The 22,500-nt window shown below is 38.0% G+C and overlaps 1 protein-coding gene across 15 annotated transcripts in view; it reads right to left on the bottom strand.

The window, feature by feature from the left end:
* Positions 1-22,500, bottom strand: part of LOC145284474 (uncharacterized) — a 716,321-nt gene that overhangs the window by 302,439 nt on the left and 391,382 nt on the right. For 3 of the 15 annotated variants that reach the window (XM_080133333.1, XM_080133328.1, XM_080133336.1), the window contains exon 1: positions 10,280-10,677. The exons of 9 other annotated variants lie outside the window; for them this stretch is intronic. The gene's annotated coding sequence lies outside the window, so the exon portion shown is untranslated. Of the gene's footprint in view, positions 1-8,658; positions 9,168-9,925; positions 10,678-22,500 lie in introns of those variants that run through there. 3 more of the 15 variants (XM_080133332.1, XM_080133326.1, XM_080133334.1) reach the window with 3 other exon arrangements.

Here is a 22,500-nt window from a genome sequence, read left to right on the forward strand (position 1 = left end):
CAACCTGACATGATGCAAACAATTCTGTTGATATGACCTGGCATGGTCCTGAACAATTCTGTTGACATAACCAGACATGATCCCGAACAACTCTGTCGACATGACCTGACAGGATCCTAAACAACTCTGTCGATGACCTGACACAATGCGAACAATTCTGTTGATACAAATTGACACACTACCAGAGCAAACTCGGCAGTTACTCGCTGACTGACTCTGGCGTCGTCTTTTTATAACCCTTGGACGAACCTATTTTCGCTGTAGGTGGGCCCAACTAAAACACTGACACACAAGTCTTGAGCACTTCCAAGCATACCCGTCACACCAACTGCTTATCAAGGCCCAAACCCTCTCAAGAATAAAAGAAAATAAATTTGTCAAGGGAACAGTGAGACAATACCGTGAAGATCTGTAAGGATGGATGTAAATATATTTATAATTTATGTATATATGTAAGGATGTAAATAGGCAGAATTTGGTTATTTAAGAAGGCCTCTCAACAAGAATTTGACTTGAAAACAATATTGTAGTCAGCTGGGAAGCATCACCCTGGTATTGTGTTTCACAGACGAATAGATCTAGGAAAGAAACTTTGCTCATGGAAGTTCTTTTTAGTTTCAGTTACACAGAATAAGAAAGGAAAATTATTAATAGTGGTGGTAGCTAGATAAGTTTTTGTTGTGAAGGTTTTGCAGGAGGGAACTATAAATTGGAGCTCAGTCGAGCACCTGCCAAGAAAATAATGATGGAGTAGGGAAAGACTAGCAACGTCTCTTCTTTGAAAAAAAAAAAAAACTGTAGGAAAGATAAAAGGACATCTTCCACAAGATTTTGAAGTCGGTTTTGTATTCTGTTAAAGCATAAAAAAAGTGCTTTGAGCAGTAGTTCCCCAGATGTGGCAACAATATTCCATTCTAGGATGTATTTGATTCTTGTAGATGATTATGTTGAAAGTGAGATATCAGTTGGAATGTTAAAATGATCCTGCCGTTTTTTCCAGCAACCTTGGCAACGGATTCGATGTAAGTCTTTCAGTCCAAGTCTAGAGTGAAGGTCAGCTCTAAAAGTTTGCCAAGGCAGGAAGCTTCTTCAAGGAGAAAGCAATTCCTTTTAAGTGGGGCAAAGTGAGGATCTGAGCATTGGTGATGAAAGAAGAGAAGCTTGCTTCTACATGTATTAAAAGTAACCACCTCTTTTCCCATTGGGTACTGGTGCATAGTACGAACCGAATGTCGTTATTGTTGCATATTACGAACCAGGTTTCTCTGAAATGTTCGGTATGGCTGGACTAACAATGGCGTCTGCTTTTCTGCACTGAAATAATGTTATTATTTACAAAGCCATTCTTGACATAGAGAGGGGAGGATGTTTTGTAACTGTTCTGGACTTTCAACTAACAACTTAATAAACAAAAAATATCGTAAAAATTGAATTTAAATTGAAAATACTATGAAAACAAACAACAAAGCAATAATTTGAACAGGCTTCCAGGCGTTTTTAACAGCGCTTGGCATATTCTGCTGGTGACATCAGGTACTGGTCGAGCCCAAGCGAATATTTACGAGAAATCTGTATCTATATCTCTACTATTATATGAAAGGAACTTTGCATGTGTGTGTGTGTGTGTGTGTGTGTGTGTGTGTGTGTGTGTGTGTGTGTGTGTGTGTGTGAGTTTGTTCCCTATGGATTCGAAAATGGTTGGGTCATTTTTTATGAAATTTCCCATGAAGGTACTTTTTATGCCTGGCAGTGTTCTTAAATAGATTTTGTACCAGAATGTCTCCAATAAGTATCGATAATCGAAATAATACGATGAAAGAAGGAGGAGGCGATTTTGACCAAAGTTAACATCGTACACAGCCTAACATCACAAGTGCATCTGAGAAGTTTCATTACCACACAAGCCAAAAAGCCCATCGTAAAAAATCATCTAGGTTCTTTAATATGACAGGGGCACGTCCAAAATGAATATTTTTGTTTAAAGCATATTGCACCATGATATTTGACTTTTTCATTTTAAACTTAAATTTAAGCCATTATCACCACAAAAAACAGTAAGGCCAGGCATATAAAATCAACAGTAGGTTCTTTGATATGACATGGGTGCATTCAAAATGAATGTTTAGAGCACAATTGAAGCACGATACTCGACTTCTACATTTTAAACTTTAATACAAGTCATTATATATAAAAAATAATTTTATAAAATCCAAAGTATGTTCTCTACAGTGTAATGTAGACGACAATGTATTGTGGACTAAGTCACTGTGGGGAGGCATATAAGGCTTTCTCCACATGCACCACAATGGGTCCCCAATTAGAGCAGGCAATCAATCGATTTGATTGAAAAATGGGTGATTTCACCAATTTCAATTACAATAAAAATATGGAAGGATGAAATATTTATTGCTCGTCATTCAATTCCGGGCAACATCAGATCTAAGTCTGTCTTTAAGACAGACATTTCATGACATGGCTATTGCTAATAAATTTTGTTACCTTGGTGATATTGAAGTGCAGGTAAGAACTGATACTGATAGCAAAGAATGGATGGAGTAAATTCAAATAACTTTTGTCATTACTAACCAGCAGAGTGTTACCAAAAAAAGAGCCTATCAGGTATCTGTGTGTGTGCAGTGTGATAAAGTATGGAACAAAAGATGTGTGTTCCCATTTACTTGCCTCCCCATGAGGGGAAAGTCCATCTCCCTCCAAAAGATGCACTTTAGATTGGAACAAAAATAAAAATTGTCTCAGTTAAGAAGGATTTCTCCTTCACTGACCGGAAACCAGAAAAAAAAAAAACTAAATGCAGCATCTGAACAGATATTACACTTTGTTCCTAGTTGAAAGATTACATGTGTTGCATGAAAAGAAACGATATAAGATTGATACGATGCATGTAGCACTCAGAGTTGGAACCAATATATAAGTTGCTCCAGTTTAGAACAATGTTTCTCAACTGAGAGCCTGTGTCCCCTTTCGGGGGGAAGGGCATGGGCCTTCGATTGGGGAGCCATAAGACGATGCCTGAAAAATGTAATTCAAAATACAGAAACTTGCAATATATAAATAAGGTGACAAAATTGCACCTATGAACACAAAATGAACCAATCCTTGCAAGGTCATGATTTGACAGTCAGTGACATTCAAGACAAACTTTTTTTTTTATTTCCTCACGTTCGCCCCTAACAAGGCATATTGCCACTTGGACTACTATTTGGGATCATGCCTAGAAATGATTAACAAGACGTTGGTTTACATTGCATTTAAACTTCTGCATATCAGTACAGTTGGGGAAAGCAGGTAGCAGGAAGGGGATTCCAAAGCCTAGCTGTTCGAGGGAAACAACTATTAGAATAGACAGCTTTTTGGCATTTATGGACCTCAACAGTAAAAGGGTTGAGACTTTATTGCTAAGCAGGTTTGTCGGGATATGTACGTCGAAGGGGCACAAGTGCAATGAGTTCATCAGAGCACATTCCATAAAAATATTTGTAAAACAGGTACAGAGATGCAACATTGCAGCGATAAGACAGGGATTGAAGCTTAGTTGACAAAGTGAGATCTATTAGATCTCAAACTCTTTTTTGGGCCCATCCAAGAGGGAGAAGCTAATGGTAGATGCACCAGCCCAGATATAGCAACAATACTCCAATAGCAACAATACTCCAATAGCAACAATACTCCATGCATGAGCGAATGGTGGCCTTGTAGAAGTACAGGATATTCTCAGGTGTGAGTAGTCTTTTAGCTCGATAGAGGAAACCTACCTTTACAGCAGCTTTCGTAATGTCCTCACTGTATTTGTTCCAGTTCATATTGCTGCAAATGTTAGGCCGAGAAGTTTGAAGGAAGGATTCTCAGGTAGAGTGTTATTTGTCATGGATAAAGGCGGTTGGAGAGGCATCTTGTAATTATTAAAAAAGAGCAACTTAGTCTTACTAGCATTAAATGTTACCATCCATTTGTGGCCCCATTCCACTACAGTCTGGAAGTCATTTAATAACAATTCTGCCATTGACTTAGATTTATGTACATCCGTTCTTCCCTCATGCATGCTATAAAGTGTTGTATCAGCAGCAAATATACCCATCTTGGACTGTCTGCTCGAACTGAAGTCTGGAAGGCACAAATCAAAGATAAGTCTCCAGTTTTGTTTCCTTTCTTGGAAAACCATTTGCAAAAACAGAGAATTGAACTTGTCGGAATCAAAAGTTGCATCACTGGACATTTCCAAATTCTCTTTGCTGAGTTCAAATCTTATTTCCACAAAGCACCACTGGATGTTCTATGGCACAGAGCCCCTTTCAATACTAAAATTGAACCTAAAGATGAAGCAGAAGAGTTGGCAGAGTTGAAGGTTTCAAAAGCAATAAAACTGGCCTTCAGTAACAAATAAGAGCTCTCTAGCATCTGGATGTCTGTTTAGGATGCGTATCCCCTACTGAGCAAAAAAGTGTCTGTAATGCTCATACAATTCGCTACAACATACCTTTGCGAATTTGGATTTTCTGATCTGGCAACGATAAAAACAAAGTCCAGAAATCACCTTGATGTTAGGAACAATATTCGTTTTGCTGTGTCCAAGACAGAGCTGACATAAAAAGGCTTCGTCATACGAGCTCAACATAAAGAGTGTCATTTTCAGCAAAATTTTCACTTTAATTTATAATTTTAGAGTAACTAAATAAACAATTTACAATAAAATTTGCCTTTTTTTTATTTGACGAAGTTTAGGGGGGGGCACAAGTGTTGAGATACTTGGTAAGGGGGCCACAGGTTATGAAAGGTTGAGAAACAGTGGTTTAGACAGAACTTTTCTTCAATGACTGAGAACAGAGAAGACTAAATGCAACATCCAAACAGATATTACACTTTTTCCTAGCCGAAAAAGGATATGTCTTGCATGGAGAGAAATGATATAATGTAATGGGATTCTTGAAGATTAGCTTCGATAAGGAAGATGTGTAGCACGTGTAAATGTGTGAGATTTCTTTCCTTTGGCAGAGAGCAGCCTTAGCCAGATTGTTGTGCAGAAAAGGAGACTTTCTTGGTTCGGTCACATGAAAAGAATAGATGAGAGTGCATTCAATAGAATGTTGGGCTGATTGTCGAAGACGTATCAGCGACTGGTAGGCACATCTATTTAAGCACTGAGTTGATCTATCTACCTGAAAGTCGAAATCCAGTCTTAGAGTGCCTGAGTGTCTAAAGTCAGTTATCAGTGAAAATAGGATTTTGCTTCAAAATCAGTTTTGAATTCCGCATGGTCACAAATAGACGCCATATAGCCAACACAGTGCTTATGTGTGAAATGTGAAATTGATTTTGAAGCATTTAAACTGATCATTAAAAATAATGGTGCTAGTTCATAATACCTCCACAAAAAAAAGGGGGGGGGAGAAAGAAAAATCTTTAAGGTCTTCACGGAAAGAAAATATCGTACACCAAAAATCACGTGATTTGATCATGCAGTTTTATTTTTTATAAAAAAAAAAAAACATAATTTTTAAGCGAATTTGAGATTTTTAAGGCCACTCCCTCCCTATGTTAAGAATGTTTTTCCAAAATGTCGCAAAAGTTTGAATTGTTTGGAATTATTTATCTTCTGCAAACTGGCGTTGATAAATCTTATCGATTAGCCATAAAATTTAATTTTCGTTTTTTTTTTTTTTTTTTTTTTTTTTTAAATAAGATACTTTGCTTTTGGTATTTTTATTCTATTTTATTTTATTTTATAAAGGGTGAGAGGAGGGACTGGCACCAAAATAATTTTTGTTTTGAAATGGCTCATTTGTGCTCCTGAACCGAAGAAAAACACGAATTTTTGAACGCGCCCCTATCGTATCAAAGAACAATCCACTGATTCTTTCACACGCGAAGTAGTCCCCAGGGTGTTAATGCAGAGAGTGATCCGCGCTATTTTTTAAATCGTAATTAAAGTTTTATGATATGTTTTTTTATTCAATTGTAAGGTTAAAGTACAGAATAGGTACAAAACACCCTCCCCTCCCCATGTTAAGAATGGCCTTTAAAATAATAACGTTATTATTTCAGCACGGGCGGGGATCACTCTCTGTATGAGTACCGTGCCTAGGAATGAACAGTAATAGTAAGAAAGACAAAATCAAGGCGTTGGAGCTGTTGCAAGTTCCAGACATTCCTGCCTCTAGCAGACAAATATGCAAGTGCCAATCACACACACGCCTCCACAGAGTTTGAGACACTTTAAACCCGCGCCCTATTTCTGTTTAATGGCATGAGTTGATAGTATAGTTCAAATAATTTCTTTAAATCTTAGAATTTGAAAGAATAAGAAAATCTTTTGTAGCAGAAATGCATAAAACGGTTATTAGCAGAAAAAGATATCGAATTATTTAAAAAAAAAAAAAAAAAAAAAAAATGAGTAAAATTTTACATTAAGGCCCGTCTCACATACGTATATAAGAAAATATTTTTTTGTGGATTTCGGTGTGCTAAAAACGAATCTGCAAACCGTTTCCATCGCAAAATAAATAAATAAATAAATAAATAAAAATAGTTTTCATGATATGAAGTGATCACTTTTCTATGTAAATTTTACTTAAAATGAGCACCCACTTTCTGGCCACCTGAGAGAGGGGGCATTTTTTCGAGTGCTTATTAGCTAAAAGGTTTTTTTCGATTTCGTTTTCTGTTTTCATCTTTCAATAAAGATATGAGGAAATTAATAAATAAAGAAAAATCGGTATTATTTTACTTTAAGGCTCGTCTCACATTCGTATAGAAAAAAAAAAAGAAAGTTTTTTGTAGTTCTCGGTGTGCTTTAAAAGAATATGATAACCGTTTCCGTCGCAAATTTACCGTTTGTATGGTATTAACCCTTAACTCTGTGACTATTTTCCATTTCACAGCCCAGCCTTCGTTTACGCTACGCATGAGCATAAAAAAGCTGTTAAATGTGCACTCGCGTACCAACCTGCATTGTCACAGTGTAGTATTGGCGAAAATTTAAAATTAGACGAAAATCAAGTAGTTTTCCAAATATTAAACCATGTGATTCTATATGTTATCACAGGTGGCCATTTTGTACGCCCCAGCCTTATACAAAACATGAAATATAGATGAAAGCTGGCATAAGAACATTTATATTGGAAATGAAGGAAGTATATTAAGAAACATGAAAGAAGATATAAAATACAAGAATAAAAACATTAAAATATAACTAGAAAAAAGGAATTAAGCATCTTTTATTTCATATATTTAATTGTTCCTCTTAACAGTGTTGGTTGAGCTTTCTCTATCTTGATAAGTTTGCTTTGTTGAAAATATATGCATTCCTACTTCATTTTATTATATCTTAAGAGGGGGCACCCGGCCTTGCCTGGTTGTAAAATACGCTTAAATAAAATTTAATTCATGCAGATTTCGTATTTATTATGACAAAGCCAATTCTCTATTGAATATTAATTGTACCTAATATATAGTATTGATTTCAAAAGTTAAAAAAATGACTTGGGTGGCATCAGTTAGAATCGAAACTAAAACTGTTAGCGCTTCAACCGCGTTCCCTACTGTTTGAGCTTTCGGCAGACAAATAAGAAAGATTTAAAATGAAACCGCTTCAAGCTATGAATGAATTTGCACATGCGAAAAAGTAATCGAATTATGTCGCCAAGTTAAAATGAATATTTTGGATTTTAACTTGCCGACATATTTTATCAATTCATCCAAAACAAGATTCTACTCGTTAAAAACCATCCTTGGTGTATGATTACTATTTCCTGTTAATTTCAGTGTTATGTGACTGGTAGTTTAAGAGTATATCGGTTAAATATCCACACACACGCATATATATATATATATATATATATATATATATATATATATATATATATATATATATATATATAATTCCAGGTTAATATTTTCTAGAGGTGAAACAATAAGCATTGCTTCAATTGCTTCACTGAAGCAACCAATGAAGTTTTAACGAGGTTAATACAAGAGTGCTCAATGTGAAGTAGAGCAAAGTATACTTTTTAAATTGATTTTATATAAGTATTAATATGTCGCTACACATTCATGAGCAGGTTTCGGTCAGCCATTTACAGGCAACTAGAGACCTCTTCAGGCGATATTGCTTTTACATAAGTTTGGTCCGTTAAGTCTGTAATTACGGACTAAACTTGTGTATAAGCAATATCGTCTGAAGAAGAGGTCTCTAGTTGCCTGCAACTGGCTGACCGAAACATGCTCATGAATGTGTAGCGACATATTAACGCTAATGTAAAACAAATAAAAAAAGTACTTATGTAGAATACACAGATCGCGCTACTTTTTTAGATAGAATTTTCAAGTTTAATTCAATTTTCACGGCATCTTTCATTCTTTCATTCATCAAATTGCTAAGTGAAAGTACAGACCAGTTACAAAACGACCCCCCCCCGTTAAGAATGGGTTTCTAAATAATAACATTATTATTTCAGTACAGTCCGTATTCTGCATAAATGTAATTTGTAGCTTGAATTATTAACACTGAAGAAAGTATTACACTTTGTTTATGTCATCGGAAAGAATAATTCATGTTTGATTGCGTCCCTATCATATCAAAAAACTAGAAAAATGCGAATATTGAAGTAAAAATGTATTAATATATTTCCTCTATTTTCTTACCAGTTAAAATTCTTTCTTGCGTTGGTAATTATGTTCCGTGAGGTTCAACATGTGCTCGTGTGTTCTGCATCTATAAGGCGAGCAGGTGCTCTCACGTTTAAAGAATCCTTCTTTTATAATGTGCCAATGAAACGGTTATTCATTTCTGCGAGAATTTGCGGTCTTTTTTTGTGAAATGAATGAAGAATACTGACTGCTATGTGGGGTTAAAGATGGGGTCAGGATTTTTCCCCATCGTTTTTGTTTTGTTTTGTTTGTTTTGGTAGTGGATAGAATGGAAACTGAAAGTGTAGTTCGATCAGGAAGGAAAGAGGTTCGATTAAGCGTGAAACCAATAATTGAGCGTAGAAGAGAGCGCGCGTGCGAGAGAGAGAGAGAGAGAGAGAGAGAGAAAGAGAGAGGGAGAAGTATACAAAAAAGGGAAAGATAAAAAACGGGAGGGATAAGATTGAGGAGGAAAGTGGAAGAAAGAGAAAATAGAGAGGCAACGAGAGAGAGAAATAGAGAGTGAAAGAAAGAGGCGAAGAAAAGAAACGGAAAGAAAGAAGAGGTGAAGGAGAAAAGAGGAAGAGAAAAAGAGAAGATTATAAAATATGGAGAAAAAAGGGAATGGAGAAAGAATAGGAAATAGCGTATCAAGAAAAAAAAAACGAAAACAAGAATAAAATAAAGGAATAAACGAGAGAACGAAAGAAAATAGAAATTATATCTAAAAAAAAATGCGATGGAAATAAAGAAAAAATATGAGCAGCAGAAAGAAAAGAGATGAGAACACAGCAGCAGGAAAATATGATGAACAGTGAATAGATAAAACTTAATAAATTAAATAGATAAAAAAAAAAAAAGGATAGATGAGTAATAGATAAATGATGAATATATATATATATATATATATATATATATATATATATATATATATATATATATATATTTATATATATATATACATGCGTTAAAAAATGGGTGCTTATGCACTTATTGTACCGCGCTATTTTTTTAAAATAGTATTTTCAAGTAAGCTTCATATTTTACAATATCTTTTTACTTTTTATTTTTATAAATTTTTTTAGGTAAAAGTACAGAATAGTTACACTATCTCCTACCCTCCCCATGTTAAGAATAGCTTTCTAAATAATAACGTTACCATTTCAACGCGGTACAATAAATTCATACGTAACTCCTCCCCCTCTAAAACAAACAAACAAACAAACAAACAAATAAATAAAAAAGAAAAAGAAAGACAGATGCTTATACATCAAGAACTTACTTCAGAATCATTGCATTTCTCTAGTGTCCAAAAACATCCGTAGAATGCACAAAATTTCCAAGAAAATATGTAAAATATCTTTGAATTTTTAACCCAAACTTGTCGATTATATCCATTTCTTTGGAAATGAACGTATCATTTGTGTGTGTGTGTGTGTGTGTGTGTGTGTGTGTGTGTGTGTGTGTGTGTGTGTGTGCGCAAAAAGGCGCAGTATATAAAACAACAAAACGGTATAATGGTGTTGCCGGAATACGGAAAGCCTTACTTTAAACAAATCATCAAATTCCGGCTATTCCAAAGAACGAGGAATTCGAAGACACAACAGGCAGATGTGACAGTGTGGAATGCACCCACCTGATAGCTGACTCCGACAGGAAAGGGAATTCCTTAACTCTGACGATGTCACGCGTAGAACGTTGAAGCAGCAGTTATAGAATGGAAAGGGTTAGGTTTAGGGTTGGGGTTAGCAACAACATCATGGTTATTCATGAATTAAAAAATAAGACAAACAGAGAGAGAGAGAGAGTGATAACGTGTTGAGATATTGAAAAAGGGGATAAAATGAGGGTGTTGTTGTAGCGCTAATAGTTAAAGAAGGAGAGGAGGAGGAGGATATGGTGGAGAAGAAAGTCTGTAGGAAGGACGGGAGGTCGGGGAACTTTCGACAGCGCTTCTTATCATGGACTTAATTCGAAAGCGCAGAGTTGGCTACAACAACAACAACAACAACAACAACAAGCGGTAGCAGTTGTACTCGAGTCATCGTTGTGGCTTTGGCGGCAAAGAAGAATCACAACGACTCGTGTCATGATGAAGTGTTGCAGGAATAAAACCGTTATTTTTTTTTGAAAATGGAGCGAACACTAGAAAATGGGAAAGAAAGAAACAACAATGCTTTCTTTCTTTATCAATTCGTTGCAGCATCCCTCTGTCTTTAATATACACGCAAAAAAATAATTTATTTCAAAATTATTGGTCTCGTGCTAATATATATATATATATATATATATATATATATATATATATATATATATATATATATATACATATATATATTTATATATATATAATGTACGTACGGCATAATCATGTTGGCACATCGTTTCTCATCAGGTCTCCAAAGTTAAACAACATTGAGCCTGGCTAGTACCAGATGGATGACTATTTGGGAATTCTGAACGCTGTATGTGCTCTTCGTTTATCTCAGCAGCAGCATTGTTTCCAGTCACCCTAAACCTCCACTTGCCACTGGTATTCAACAATGTTGACTCAGGAGAGGTGTGGTTGGTAATTGCGAAACTCTAGCACCAAAAATGTCACGCGCAGGCACCATTACAGTGGGTATGCATAGGTGTGCAGTGTGCATATGTATGTGTGTGTGTGTATATATATATATATATATATATATATATATATATATGAGAGACAGAGAGGGGGGTTATGGAAATAAATTTATGGCAATTAATATACGTAGAAGCGTCTGCGTTTCATCCACGTATGTAAGCACTTATCCTGACGATTCCCCACGGGGATAAAACGTGGGCGCTACCATACCATAAATTATTTTATTGAAAAACTAGTCATTACATTGTGTCTGTTGTTGAGTGTACCGGGATTTTATCGATCGGGCTATGCTGAATCTGGAATAGAAACTGATTTAGACTGGGAGACCAACTTTTCAGCTTCGATCACTAAGGATTTTTAGATTATATTGAACCGGTTAACTCCCTAAACAGCTACCAAATTTAGCGACTAGTTTTGTATGATTTTCTAAACGGTGACAGTGTAAATTAGTGTTTTGTCAAAACACTGTTTTGGTGGCTAATTTTTACGGCTTAAAAATATTTTGCGAATATTAATTTGTTTTCTGTGGATTAACTTTTTAAAGACAAGTTCTTCGGCAATATTCTACATTGAATATACCATATTCATGATGTTTAATTCCTAATATATTTCACTTTGAGATATTAAATCTTTTATTCATGTTAAAAAATACAGAAAAAATCAACGATGAACAAAAAACTTAGGCACATGGCCAACTCAAAAGGGGGGATTTTGGGGGTCGTTGGTCATCCTTGTCACTCCAGAACTAAACAAAGTCAAAAGTTTCTCCCAGCTAGTATCTTCTTTCACCATAATACCGCATTCACCCTTTCATATTGGGGGACGTCCTAGTAACTCCCAATTTTTAAAACATTTTTTATTGACGTGTAAAAACAAAAAAGATAACAATAAAATGGTAACAATAATTCATTTGTGTCGAGGGCGGGGGAAGAAAAAACAAAAGGTGATTAGTAGGACCCTCCCAACCCCGTCTAGTTGATAGACTGCCCGTTCCACTAGGTTTGTAAAAGGAACCTCGCTTCTGCGGGTCAGTCTCTAGGTGGGGATGCCCTCTAGATGGGGGTGAATGGAGAAAAGAAAATTTTTGTGGATAAGGGATGGAGGTTAGTTTGTATTTCTTTTTCTCCAAGATGGGTAAAATTTAGAGGAAGGGATGAAAACAAAAATTGCAGGTAAGAGGGGATGGGGATCTTGGAGGCTTCCTAATCGGGGAGGGATGGAACACACACTCAGCTAGCTGAGAGACTACTTGTTTAATTTTACTTTACAGAACTGCACGTTCCACACCTAGGCGGGGAACACATATTCAAATTTGGCTCCTCTTCGTACACACAGACTTGCCACATGTATCCATCTTCTGTCAAATGCCGCGCGATGCAGCCTTCTTCTATCACATCTGATCTTCACCCGTAGTTGGTGTTTAAAGAAAGCGATCAGATCTTGATCAGAAAAAGACAACACCCCCCGGCAACCTTGCAGACGCGACGTCCAAATCACCATTCTCGCCACGGCCAGGATCGTAACGTAGACCATTTGTCTTTCCCGGTCCCACGGCGGCCTCACGTTGTCCACAACATTGGATACAGTAATTGGGCGAGGATGCTCAGGATCGATGCGAGCCATCACTCTGCTGACATACGACCAGTACTGGCGGAGTTCGCGGCAATCGAAGAAAGCGTGATCCATAGTTTCTACGGCCGTTGTCCCACAACGGGGACAATCAGGCGACTCCAAAAACCCGGAACTGCATTGTATGTTGTTGAGTGGAAGTGCATTTTGGGCCAATCGCCAGGTCAGAGAGAACTCCGAATTGTTCAGATGACTCGAACCTGGCGCCCAGCTCCACGCGGAGCGGATCTCACTCTGCTGCCCCCTTCACTAGATCCCTGTGGAGTTCCCTACGGGTAGCAGTCACAAGGTCACTGGACCTTGGTAGTCGTTTTAGCGTGGCTCGGCACTCTTTCATGTAGGCAGATTCTCCCCGCGGCCTGCGACGGCTCTCGATGGAAGGGTCGAGAACGAGGTCAGGGAAGGCGGCAGTAACCACGGGGTGCCACGGTTGGTCATCCTGCATATAGTGGCTCAGGAAGGCCGGCCTCTCAGCATCTCGATGACACTTCAAGTCCGGCATTCCCAAGCCTCCCTCACACGGACGTTGAATACAGACCTGTCTGCTCACCCAGTGTCTTCCTCTGTCCCAAAGGAGCGAGGACAAGAGTTCGACAAGAGCTTTTAGGTGTTGTGCAGGCAGGGGAAGTATGGCCAGTCGGTAAAGGATGAGAGGAAAGACGTAAGTGGCGCACGCCTCAGCTCTACCCTTTAAGGAAAGTTTCCTAGGAAGCCACGAATTGACTGCAGCCTCCACCTTTGACCGTACCTCCAACCAATTCTTGTCAAGCTGGAGACCCGGTCCGAACCACACGCCGAGGATCCGGACCGGGCCATCTGTCCAGCTGAAGGGCGGCGGGAGGTTTGCGTTGCCACTCCATGCGCCCAACCGCAGTCCTACCGACTTGTTGCGGTTTATCTTGGCCCCCGTGATTCTTTCGTACTGTGTGAGTGCCTCCGACACGACCTCAATGTCTCTGAAGCCCGACACGAAGACTGTGACATCATCGGCAAACGCGGATACCTTGGCAGCTGAGCCGCCAGGCAGAGCCATTCCGCGCAGGGTCGAATTTGCCTCCCCATGTCTCAGCTTGCGGAGAAGAGGCTCCAAAGCCAGGACATAAAGCAGGGGCGACAGCAGACAACCCTGACGAACCGACTGAGAGATAACAAAGGGTTTCGAGCGCTTTCCGTTAACTTGCACGACAGCCATGGGCTGTCGATACATTATGGAGATCCACTTGCAAAAGTCCGGTTTAAAACCGGCGGCCTATAAGACAGATGCCAGGAAACGATGGTCGACCCTATCGAAAGCTTTGGACTGATCTAAGTTGATCAGCGCGGCTTCCGTGTCGTCATCTATTCCCCCCTCTAGGATCATGCGGATCAGGTGCAAGTTGTTCTGAATCGATCTCCCCTTCACAGCGTAGTTCTGTTCCGGTTCAACCAACTCGTCGATAACAACCTGCAGCCGATTCGACAGGACCTTGGCCAAAATCTTCAACTCTGTGTTTAGCAGAGTTATGGGCCTGTAGTCATCTAATTCTTTCCCTCCATGCCCGTCACCTTTCTTCAGCAATGTGATCACTCCCTTGGTCACCTGCCCTGGGATGGATCCCTGAGCAAACCAATGGTTGAACATATCTGTCAGAAGAGGCAGAAACATGGGCGACAGCCTCAAGAACAGTTCGTATGGCAGACCATCTAGTCCTGGCGATTTGTCACAGCTGACCTGCTTCAGCGTAGTAAAGACCTCCCGCTCCGTCACCTGGCCCTCGCAACCAGCCGCTCTAGCCGCCTCGAGGCGGGAAGAGTCGGCCAAATAGTTGCTAAACTCAAGGACTGGAAGATCGGGCTGCTGCGTAAAACGCTCCTCGAAATGTTCTCGAAACCCCTCGCAGATCTCCCGAGTCGATTCCAGGGTGCGTCCATTCGGATGTTTGATTTTCGCAATGTATTTGTCCGAGCCATGCCTAGAAACCTCACGGCGCACGTCTGCATCAGAATTGACTGCTTCGTTGCCTATCTTTCTAAGCCTAGCTCTAACTACTTGGCCTTCGTAATGCTCGCTAGTCTCGCGTAGAAGGTCCTGCTTAGCTAGTTCCTGACTAACCCTATCACCCTCCCCCGTAGCCTGGGCTAGTTTCTGCTCTAGCTGCTTCTTCGTCTTGGCCTTATCTAGTGCGAGGCGCTGGGCATACTTGACGGAGAAGCTTCTGATCTTGGCTTTGAGACCTAACCACCACTTACTCCCGGTAACCGCCCCCACTAGTGCCTTTTTAATCAATTCTCTTAACTGATCTTGGAAGTCTTGTATCTCCAGAAGGGAGGTGTTTAACTTCCAGTACCCCGCTAACTTAGGCCTATTTCACTTTGATTTATAATGAACACTGCTTCGGGCATTTTCCGGAATTTACTTCCGGAACTTACTTCGGAATCATCACATTTCTCTAGTGCCCCAAAACATCCGTAGAATGCACAACACTTTCAAGAAAATATGTAAAATATATTTGAATTCTAAACCCAAACTTGTCGATTATTTCCATTTTCTTTGTAAAAAAAAAAAAAGAAATAAAAAGGAGATAAAGTAAATAAATAAATGAATAAATATACAATAAATAAATGTTATCAAAGACAATTTAAGTTACTCTTCTACCTACTTGAACCAGTTTTTGTGTTTTACTTTTTTTAAGTGTAAGGTAACAAAATTAAACTAAAGACAGTGCAAAGCTTATCTATTTAGAGTGAAAAACAAAATTGTTTCATTCAAACCATAGTCAAGCTTCAATAATTGCTCAAAAGTAGAAAATTCAACAAAATACTGATAGAAACATGTCTATGAAATGTTACCAATCGTGCGAAAATGTAATATTCTACAAGTATTTTATTTAATTTTCAATTTTGGAGCGATTATCGAGGCTCGACTATGACTAATGAGGCATCATTTTGTTTTTCGTTGTAACTTGATAAGCATTGCACACTACTTTTATTTTATTAAAATATTGTTAACTTATTTTAAAGTGTTTTTTACTTTAAAATAATTTTAAAGTAAAAAAAAACACTTTAAAATAAGTTAACACACAAAAAACTTATCCAGGTAGGTAGAATAACTTGCCTTTGGTAACATTTATTTGTTTTATAATAATTTTTTTTCACCCTTTTTATATTTCTTAGCTATTTTGGAAATGCTCCACCGTTGCATTTTATTACTTCTTTCAAATAAACAAACTATCATCAACACTAAATCGAGATGGCAGCATTTTAGTAGATTTATTATTTGTTCATTTTCAAAAATGACAAAATAAATAAATAAAAAATATAAAAGCTAATAAAAAAAAACGAAATCCGTCAAAAATCAGGGAAGAAAAAATAATCTACACAAATACAATTTAATCCTCCCAAATAAAAAAATGGGTTTGTTTTACAATCCACAGAGATACGAAAATGTGATAAATCTTTTTTAAAAATATAACAAATAAATTAACCCCTTTGCTGGGTGTGTAAGCGCAAGCGAACGACGTCGTCAAAGGCAAGAGAAGTTACTCTTCTACCCATCTGGGAAAGTTTTTAGTGTTTTTACTCATTTCAAAACGCTTAATCGATTCGAAAAATCATCATACAGTGTTTATCGATTGGTGCGAACAAGAAAATGGCGGCGAGCGAACCTAACCACTATGGGAAGTTTGAAAATTGACTTCAAACTAAAAAATTATACAAAATAGTTTTAGAAACCCACCCAACCCAATATATGTCACGGTAACATATATTGGGTGGATTTCTAACCGACCCTGTGTCTAACTCTGCCCTCTTGAGGAGGCAAGTAGATAGGAACAAAAACGGTGGCTTAATTTAATTTACACTGTCACCGTTTAGAAAATCGAACAATTAATTAATTAACATGGCAGCCATCTCGGGAGCTAACTGCTTCAATATAACCAAGAAATCGCCCACTCTCTCTCAACACCAGTGTTTACACAAAGCAAGTGCTTATTTTTTGTTTATTTGTTTTTGTTTTTGTTGTATCAACATTCTCCACGTGTCAAGTTTGCAAGCATCGTTCGCTTGCGTTTACACACCCAGCAAAGGAGTTAAATTACACAACACATTTGATTTTATTCAAAGGAGAGAAAGGAGGGGGGGGGGGAGAAAGAGGGGGAGAGATAATATTTAGCGTGAGGTGAGGTGCTTGTAGGCACTGAAATTTAACTTTTTGGTGCTTGTTAAAATAGTCGGCAGATCGATTTTTTTTTTTAAATATGCCGTTTTAATCAAATAAATAAATAAAAATATATAATAATAATAATAAAATTAAGGTACAAAAAATGAAAATATCGAAAAAAAAAGTTTAAATTGTACGTATCCGTTATGGAATGAAGTTCTCCGAAAGAAACTTTGGTGCTTCTACGCTTTATTGCCGAAATTAGAGACGCCATTTTTTTTTCACGCACTTGCTATAATAATCTAGGGGAGACATCATTATATGGCCGAACGATTGCTTCCGGAAAGGGAAAGAATAAATTACCAAAATTATCATTTATTACTTCCAGAAACTTGGTAAACTTATATTACTGGAGAAAATGAATCTTGACAATTCAAAAAAATGTATAAAATTATTTATTTGTTCGAAAAAAAAAAAAAAAATTAAACTTCCGGAAAGAACTATAAAAAAAAAGTAAATAAAGAAAGTGAAAAATAACATATATCCGTACTTGTTTAATTGGAAATGTTTCGATTTAATTAATGAGAACGGGAAAGTTTTTCATGGAACATTTTTTTTTTTTATTAAAAACAGAAAATTGAAATGACATATTCATAATAGTTTAAACTGGGCGGGCGTCATTTGAAAACCAAACCCAAACCATTTATTAGTTTTTTGTTTGTTTATTTTTCGTTTGTGTGTGTGTGTGTGTGTAAGTTTTTTTTGTTTTTTTTTTTCGAAAAATAAATAATTTTATACATTTTTTTGAATTGTCAAGATTCATTTTCTCCAGTAATATAGGTTTAACCAGTTTCTGGAAGTAATAAATGATAATTTTAGTTTAATTTAACGTTTCCGGGAGTAATAAATGTTAATTTTGGTAAATTTATTCTTTCCCTTTCCGGAAGCAATCGTTCGGCCATATAATGATGTCTCTCCTAGATTTGGATAGCAAGTGCGTGAAAAAAAAATGGCGTCTCCAATTTCGGCAATAAAGCGTAGAAGCACCGAAAATTTCACTTAATTTTATCAAGTACTTTTTTTTTTTTTTTTTTTTTTACAGCGAAAAAACAATTTGTTATGATATCTAGTAAAAGGTTCGATTTTAGGAAGAAAAGCTAGTATTAAAAATGGGGGAGGGGGTGTCGGCGCTTTAAATTGAGTTATCTCCCGTAGCGTGTTAAAAAAATTCGAAGATGGCTACCTTCAACGTGCTGTCATAAAACGTGTTTTGCCACTGTAAAAAAAAAAAAAAACAAACTGTTCGATCAAATTAAGTGAAAATTTTTTTCGGAGATCTTCCAGTTCAAAACGGATACGTACAATATAACCTTTTTTTTTTTTTTTTTTTTTTTTTTTCGATATTTTCATTTTTTAATGTCTTGATTAAATTGTACAAGTGCCAATAATAATATTATGCATTTAATTGTCATGTCGAAAATAGTAATATATCCAAAAATTATAAAAATTTATCATGTAGAACCACTGCTGTTGTGTTTTTAGTAAAATAAAGATTATCGCTACAGACAACAAATATGGCAACCATGCACAAGTAATCTAAAATATTCGTTTTGAATTATGTCCCTTTGTGTGAACTCTTTACTGTCTACTAACGTCTAAGAAAAATGTAACAAACGATGTGACTCCGCCCAGTGACTCATTTTCTTTTAGTTAAAAAAACAAAAAATGTCGTGCATGCTTTATTTCTCCCTCCCCATGGCGGAAAGATGTGACACAAAGAGGAGGAGCACTCTCACTTACAAAAGATGCCTAAGCAGCCCCGTCGACATTACCCAGTAAGAACGCCTCCGGCGATTAGCAATAAACTAATCCCTTCTCTAAGAGAGAAGTTAAAGTTTGGGTGGGTGAAACGCCTAGAACTGCACAGGGCCAACAATATACTGCAATGAAGAGGGGGAAAAAAGTCCATTTCAAAAATGGTTTAAACTCTGTTAATTTTGAGACCGAGAGAACAAATGACCTCCAGACCGTAGTTGAATGGGGCCACAAATAGATGGTAACATTTAATACCAATAAGACTAGACTGCTCTCCTTTAACAATCATAAGATGCCTCTCCAATCAACGATACCCACAATAAATAACACTCTACCTGAGAATTTTTTCGTCAAACTCCCCGGCCTAACATTCACAGGCAATATGAACTGGAACAAATACATTGAAGACATTGTGAAGGCTGCTGCAAAGAAAGTGGTTCCCTCTTTTAAGATTACTCACACCTGAGAGTTGTACCTTTATAAAGCCACAATTCGCTCATGTATGGAGTATTGTTGCCACATCTGGCTGGCTGCACCTACCACTAGCCTCTCTCTCTTGGATAGGGTCAAAAAAAGTTTTCAATCTAATAGATCCCACTTTGTCAACTAAGCTCCAACCCCTGTCCCATCGTCACAATGTTGCATTTCTGTGTCTGTTTTAATGGAATGTGTTCTGATGAGCGTGTTGCACTTGTGCCCACTCCATCGACGTACATGTCCTCGACAAACCTGCTTAGCAACAAAATCTCACCTCCTAGATATGTGTTCATTTGTTTTCCACTCATACCTGTTATAGAGTGGTGTCATCAGCAAATATATCCATTTCAGAAATAATTTTATCAGGGAGGTCATTTATGAATATCAGGAGTAATAAAGGTCTCAGGATAGGCCCCTAAGGCACTCCCGCATTTATATCATATTGTTTAAATGTACAACCATTGAAGACAACCTGGATTTTTCTCTTACTAAAGAAGGATTTAATTACATTATGCATTCTTCCAGTGATACCATATGATCTAATTTTCCTTTGAAGACTATCGTGCCATAACCTATCAAAAGTCTTAGGTATATCGAGGGCTACCGCTCTACCCTCCCCTGTTTTGTCCAGTGAGCGGTATATACGTTCAGAGATTCCAGTTAGGATATCTGCTGTGGAACGGGCTTGCCTAAATCAATATTGTTTGTCAGTCAGGAGTTTAGCAGCTGTAAGGTGATGGACTAGAGCTTGATTAATTAAGGACTCAAATATTTTGACGAAAAGCGAGAGAAGGCTATTGGAGTGATAATTTAATAGGTCAGTTCTTTCGCCAGAATTCTTGAAAACTGGTACCACAGAAGCGGTTTTTCAGTAGTCAGGAAAGCAAGATTCGTTAAAGCATTTGTTGTAAACTTTGGAGAGAACTGAAGCATTTTTTTAATAGCACAGCTGGAATGAGATTGGGTCCACATGCTTTTGAGGTGTCTACGTTTTTATGATACCATGTACCTAAGAAGGGGTAATTTTCAAATCATCTAGTGTGGCGTCTGTCTGCAAATGAAAGTCAGGGAGGGAGTGGTGTGCCGGGTCTAATGTGGAGTTTGAGACAAATCGACTGGCAAGAAGGTTAGCCTTCTTGGTTGCCGTGCAAACAACCTCATGATTGTTTGATAGTGGGGGAATCATTGACTGCCCATTATTTACAACACTGTTGTAGATTTTCCAAAAAGTCACAGGTTCCTAATTTCTGTACTTTGATGCATTTTCTGATGGTTTCAGTGTATTCTGTCTGAGCTGTCGCTATTTCTCTCTTACAATTACTTCTAGCTTCTATATACTTCTGTTTGTTTGAACTGAAATTATGTCGGTGGTACACATGCTGCAATTGCAGCTGCACAAGTAGAAGTAAACCATTGGGGAGAGTGGGGCTGCTATAGAATTTCCATGTGGGAACGTGTGCTTCAATTGCAGTTTTGAACCATTCAGTGGTCTCATTTGCACAGTTCAGCTGGAACAGAAAAGATGGGGCATCTCTGATGAGATCCCTGATGGCTTTCCAGTCAGCCTTTTTGTAATACCTTATTATTTTGATCAGTAGCTCTTCAGTTTTGGGTCGAGAATTTAAGCGATTTCTACCTTTCACAGCTTGATCAGCATTCCCGAGTGGACTGTGGGCATTCATTATACAATCATCGAGAACTGTGGTCAGAAATAGATCTAGAAGTGAGGCATGTTGATCTTGCTGGTCTGGGAAACATGTTGGAAATGTAACCGTCTGTGATAGGGAATGAGATATAGAGAAGCTATGTGCTGTGCTACCAGCTACGTCCATATAAGTAGAGAATTCCAGCCAGTTACTGTGGTGGACATTGAAGTCACCAAATACATGTACTTGTGTGCTAGTATCGTGGGAGAGTGCTATATCTATGCTGTCAGTGACTTTGTTTATTAGAGTACAGTCCTGGGTTGAGGGAGAGCGGTAGAGAAATTACAAGTAGCTAATATTATGTTGCATGTTTAATCTGAAGCACATAAAGGCCTGGTTGTCTGAATCTAGTTTTGTTTCTCTAGTCAGAGGGAGGGTGTTACGAATATAGACTCCAAGCCCGTGCATATGTCTGTCTGAGTCCTTATAGCAAATTGGGAGATAACCAGTCATGTTAAAGTGGTTGGAGGGAATGGAGGAGTGTAGGTTAGTTTCACTTAATGATAAGATATCCGGAGTGTTTACTAGGAGAAATGATTCAACATCATATAAGTTAGTTCTAAGCCCACAGATATTCATAAATGCAAGCCTCAAGGGAGGAGACAGGTTGGTTTTCTTTGAGTTTGGTTCTGGTTTAAATGTAATTTTTGCTTGAACTATCATTTCATTTTATTTAATTTAAAGTTTCAGTTAGGGTGAGTGAGGGGTGATGAACAAGTGGTTGTGCAGAATATCACACATGCAATACAAGTAGACCATCAGCTGACTCCTTACGTATAGGATTGTGGCCTCAGGAAGCCCACTGGGGATGAGTGCAGGGTCCCTTTCTATGAGCGGCATAGCACTACAATGCTCCCGATATTATACAACTGTTGATGGAGAAGCCGCTCTAAGCGCTACCAAAGAGTTAGGGCTTCTGTACTATCAGTCGGAAACAGCACTCAGGAACTGTCAATCCAGTACTCTCAACCCAGCAGACAAAAGTCAACCCAGTCCAACTGTACCGGCATATATGGTACTGAAGCACTTCCACAGTGTCCAGTTTAGGGGAATGGGATGTGGTGGGAGCAGGGAAAACAGCATTCATTACCCTAGTCAGGAAACAAGTTTGACCACTGGGCGATTCTGTTGAGTCTCTGTGATAGGACCTCTACGCCTGGCTAATAGGCAAAGAAGGAGTATGAAAGCCGAGCGATAGACAGAGCCTATCTCCTCCTTAAGCAGTTTAGGTTTGCCAACCGATAATTTGTTTGAGTCACCAGCTCTAGGAAGGTTGTCGTCCAGGACTGAAGAGGCCTCCCTCCCCTAGGTTTAGCTGCAGAGTTTTCCTTCTCCTAGACGGATACCTGGGAAGATCTATGGGTCCATCAGCACCAAGAGAGTTCGCCTTGCACCCGAGGTTCTAAACCAGGTATTTCTGAAGCTCACATTAGTTCATAATTTTCTAATTAAGGAGATTTTTTATA

The sequence above is a fragment of the Euprymna scolopes genome, chromosome 9 (genome assembly GCF_053919585.1).
Source record: "Euprymna scolopes isolate OS-2025 chromosome 9, ASM5391958v1, whole genome shotgun sequence".
NCBI lineage: Eukaryota > Metazoa > Mollusca > Cephalopoda > Sepiida > Sepiolidae > Euprymna > Euprymna scolopes.